This window comes from Hyperoodon ampullatus (assembly GCF_949752795.1).
Source record: "Hyperoodon ampullatus genome assembly, chromosome: X".
NCBI classification, from domain to species: Eukaryota; Metazoa; Chordata; class Mammalia; order Artiodactyla; family Ziphiidae; genus Hyperoodon; species Hyperoodon ampullatus.
Genome location: NC_136913.1, coordinates 61,075,896 through 61,080,819, shown reverse-complemented (window position 1 = coordinate 61,080,819; position 4,924 = coordinate 61,075,896). Strand labels below are relative to the sequence as shown.

The window sequence follows — 4,924 nt, the reverse complement described above, 5'->3', positions numbered from 1 at the left end:
TACAGACAATACCAAGTGTTAGACAGACTGAGGAACAGCTAGAACTCTCCTGCATTGTTGGTGAGAATGCAAAAAATGGTATAGACTCTCTGGAAACAGTTAAAAATACACTAACGATTCAATCCAGCAAGTTAACTCCTAGATATTTACCCAAGAGAAATGAAAACTCATATTCACAAAAAATCTGTATGCAAATGTTCATAGCACTTTTCTTAGATGCTTGGGTGACTGCACACTGGCACCGGACACAGACATATCTAGGACTACTGGACACAGTTTCTGAGCTGACATTGATCCCGGAAGCCCAAAGTGTCATGATGGGGCCCCATTAGAGTGGGGCTTATGAGGTTCTGGCAGTAAAAGGAGTTGGGGATAGAGATCAGTTCACGGTGAGCTGACTGGGTCCCTGGACAAACATAGTGGTCATTTCTCCAGTCCCCAAGCTGATAATTCTAAGTGATACACTTGGCAGTTGGAGCAATGACCTACACATTGGGTCATTGGTCTGTGGAGTAAGAGCTATCACGGTGGGGAAAGCCAAGAGGAACCTCTGCCACTGGCTCCCACCCCGGGCCAAGAGAGTACATCAAAACCAGTATTGGATCCTGGTGAACATAACGGGGTAAAGCAGAGATTAGTGACATCATTGGAGACGTATGGGATGTATGGGAAGAGGAGGTAGGAGAGCCACAGGGACGAAGAGAGTGAAGAAGGTGAGAAGTTCCGGGAGTCTCTCTATGGGGGAGGGAGGAAGGGAATGGAACTGGTGAGAGGGAAGATGGAGGCTTCCACTGGATCCACTGGTAATGTTTCATAGGATGCTGGTGGATGCAGGAGATTTTGCTATATCCTTCCTTATCCATTTTAACATATTTGAAATAGCACACCATGCCTTAAAAAGTCACTGGGAGAAGGGGAAGAGGGCGGTATCCACAAACAGGCAGGCACCATCGGGGGCAGGCTCGAGGAGGAGGATTGCAGATTTACAGTGCACCCAGTCTCCCCTGCTCTGTAACTTCTCCAGCATGGCCAGCTTCTCAGGTGCAGAAACGCAGGCCCAGAAAACTGGGCCTTTGAGTTCCACAGGCAACAGCGGTTCAGACACGCCAGGACTCTCCAGGAGGTCAGCCAGAGCAGGATGCAGGAGAGAGAGGTGACTGAAGACAGAGGAGTATGAACGGGAAGGAGCAGAAGGAAGGTATGGGAGGAATGGAGGGGTGTCAGAGTAGCAGTTGGGTGGCAGACAAGGGAAATTCTAACACCCATGGGCCATATAGAAACCAAGGGAGGCACCACCCCCCAGACATCAGTACTGCTCAGCTCAGGGAAGCTGAGAACTGACAGTTCCAAGAAAAATTGAGAGACACCTGGCTATCCACACCAACCGCCATCACAACTGGTAGGCCTTGGTTGTGCGTCCTTCAAAACTTTAAAAACATACTTGTACATATACTTAAATGAATTCTCATATATTACATAGGATTGACTGGTGTGTGTGTGTGCCCACGCACGCAAGTGATTTAACTTACAAATGTGAATCCAAAGCCATCGTTCTGCAACTTGCAGTTTGAAGTCAGGCAGGTGCTTTCGAAAGCTGTGAGAATGGCCTGATGCATTCCGTTGGACTGCCACGCTTTATGCTACTGGATGCTAAGCCACGTTGCATTCATCCATTTCCTTACTGATGGGAATTTGGAGTGTTCCCAGGTTTTCCCATCACCAACACCCTTGTGCATGGGCTCCTGTACACTACAGGTACCAGCGTGTCTCCGGAAGAAGTACCAGGCAGCGGACTTGCCGGAACATAGAGGAAATACCTATTTTTTTTTTTTTGCTTCCTTTTTAAGGTCTTCGGCTCAAAGCAAGGACTCTGGAGTCACATTGATTGGTTTCAATCCTGCCGCTGATCCCCACGAGCCGAATGACCTTGGGCCAGTGGCTGAACCTCTCAGTGCCTGTTTGCTCACCGGTAAGAGGCCAGTAATAGTTGGTACTATAGTTCTAGGAGTGTCACGCTGATGCATTACTATTTATGCCCAGCGCTTAGAAGAGTGCCAGGCACAGAGTCCGTGCTGGCACTAAGTTGCTTTCAATGGATTCTGCCAAATTACCTCCCAAATGGGTCTCTTGCACCACCGCCACAGGGGTTTGCTCCTCACCTCTCCCACCCTCGGAATGGTTAAGCTCTTTGAAGGTTGTCAACCTAGTATGTGAAACCCGATTCGTGGTTTTAGTTCACATCTCCAGGATCAGCGGTGGCGAGCATCTTTTGGGGTGTAACTGGCCACTGCAATTTCCTCTTCTTTGAATTTGCCTCAGAGAGGGGGAAGGGCTGATGGAGCGAGGCCAACCCCAATCTGTCCGCCAACCCCAGTCTGTCCGCCAAACCCGCCTGCCAATGACGTTTGCTGAGCCACATTTCATGGAGCAGTTGAGACAGAGACCGTACAGAACGAAAATACGATCTCTTTGCTCTCTGGCCGACCCCTGATCACTGACTGCGGGACTCCCATGCCCATTCTCCTGTTGGGTCGTAAGGCTTGCGGTGGAAGGGAGGCTGGCAAATGCTTTCGGCGCGTGCTAGGCGTCCAGTGCCTCCATCTTGACATTTCATCCTCACCACCCCTGGAGCCCGGCGCCCTCACTCCCCGACCCCCTGTATAGATGGGAAACGGAGGCTCAGAGCTGTGACTCTAACTGGAAAGGGGAGGCGGGCCGAGAGTCTTGACAGAGGGAGGCACTCCCACCATCCCCTTCACCAGCCAACTGCTCGGACCGCCCACGGGCTTGAGGGCAAAGAAGAGGCCCCCGACCTCATTGGTTAGGCCTCGAGGGGACAGGCGAACAAGGCGCCCGCTGGTTGGCGGGGGCCGGACCAATGAGGAGGCCGCGGCGCGGGCGTGGGAGGTGCGCTGAAAGTGGCGCGTCGTTTCGTTTGAGGCGAGCTCGTGCGGCGCCTGAGGTGGTTGGCGCTGCCCTCTGAGCGCCGCCCGCCTCGTCCGCCGTGACCGCGACCGCGACTCGGGCCATCAACAGTCGCCCCGGTTCCGCGGCCGCCCGGGTCGCGACATGAGCTCCCCAGATGAGGTGTCTGTGTGGGGAACGGGTTTCGGCCCAGAGGGCGAGGAGCGGGCCGGCGTCCACCCGGCCGGCCGCGCAGTTCCGCGGGGACCCGACCGCGGCCCCGAGCCCAGGAAGCCGCCGAGCGGCGGGGGTGGGAGCGGCTGCCCGGATCCCAAGGGCTTCCAGTCAGAGCGGGAGATGCTGGAAGCGGGAGGGCCGGTGCTGTGTGGCCGCGAAGGCCGACCTGGCTCCCCGGCTGACGACACGAGGGACCTCCTGGACCTGGCCGAGGAGTCTGCGGCGGGCACCACGCAGCAGCTGTACGACTGGGACGTGCTGGGCTTCTGCACATACCCGTTAGCGGAGCCCTGCGCCTCCTTCGAAGTGTCCGCCGGCCTCGAGGCGGGTCCCGGCGGTCCAGGAGCGACCGCCCAGAGCTGTGGGGAAGCGCCGCCGGCTCTGGCCGGCCCTCTCCACCTCGGTGGGCCCGAAGCGGGCCGGGCCTGGGGGAATCCTAAGAGAGCCACTAAGCGTAGGTTGAACGTGGCTGTGGATCACCAGCGCTTCTCCGAGGAAGGCCTGGCCCGGCAGCTATCCGACTCCGAGTCCTCAGATGAGTTCAGTGAGACAGAGCTGATGCCGGTGAGTACTTACCCCGGAGGAGGAGGCCAGGCCGAGCCCAGCAGACCCGAGGATCCCGGGGACACTCCCAGACACTCGAATTTCCAAGTCAGGGAGAATTTCCTTCATGTGACAGGCTCGACTCTCTTCGGTTGTGGAAAGGCAGGGCGTGGGAGGGCAGGGCATCTCTTCCCCTAAGAAAATGCAGAGCGTGCTCTGGGGGAACGGGGGCAGCAAGCCCAGCTACCCGGGAGCTGCTGCTGCTGCTGCTACGGCAGGTGGCCTGCCGCAGGTCACTCCTAGGAAGAAGGGGACCCTGGAGAAGAAATCCCTCGGGGGAGCCTCCACACTTGCCCTGGGGAAAAACTTCCCTTCCTGGGGGCAGCGAATCTGGGCACCTCCGCTGGAACCGGCCACCTTCCCCCCAGTCTCTGGTATTCCGCTGCTTGGGAGATCCAAGAGGTATACCTTGGTCCCTTCCGGAACCAAACAGGCCAAGCACACCAGCGCTGGGAAGAAATCCGTGGTCACGTGGACAAGGGAGTCTGAGGCTGTGGCGGGAGAAGATAAGGACCCAAATAGAGACCCAGCCCCAAAGGGCCAAGTGAGTAGGCCAGGCTCCTCCTCTCTCCCCACTCTTCCCCGCCCCCACCGCACCCAGAGCACACGTCTTCACCCATGCTGCCTCTGTCCACCCCTCAGGGGTCGTCATTGGGTGCCCCTCGGTCACTGGGTCATTATGATGCCTGATCGGGCTCCTTTTACTAGGGACAAACAGTAAGGTAGCACTTCGGGTGTGCTGGGCCTGGTTCTCCACCCTTGGCCTGTTTCCAGCGTCCTCTGAGAGACTGGGGCTGGGATGGAAGGGAGGGCTGGTAGCTGAATTGGGTCGGGGGATCCCTTAAAAGCTTCCCCAAAAAGCCTCAGTATTTAGACTCACCAGCTTCCTGAATCCTATTTGCTAGGTGTTCCCCAGATGTTCCTTGCAGGGGCCCTGGGCTTACTCAGTGCCCCACTGTTGTCCCTAGATCACCTCTGCCTGCTGGCCTGGGGCTGACGGAGGGAGAAAGTGCTAATGAGATCAGCCTTTCAGTTCCCTTCCCAATTCCCTGCCTCACCCCGGCCCGAATCACACAACTCACTCTCTCTCTCTCTCACTCTCTCTCTCTCTCTCACTCTCTCTCTCTCTCTCTCTCTCACACACACACACACACACACACACACACACACACACACACAC

The 4,924-nt window shown here is 56.4% G+C and overlaps 1 pseudogene across 1 annotated transcript; it reads left to right on the top strand.

Annotated features, from left to right (window-relative positions):
• The first annotated feature begins 3,069 nt into the window (after positions 1-3,069).
• LOC307069710 (uncharacterized protein CXorf49 homolog) lies at positions 3,070-4,434 on the top strand (annotated as a pseudogene). Its single transcript has 2 exons — positions 3,070-4,288; positions 4,387-4,434. The product of its transcript is annotated as an uncharacterized protein CXorf49 homolog (transcript).
• The last annotated feature ends 490 nt before the right edge of the window (positions 4,435-4,924 follow it).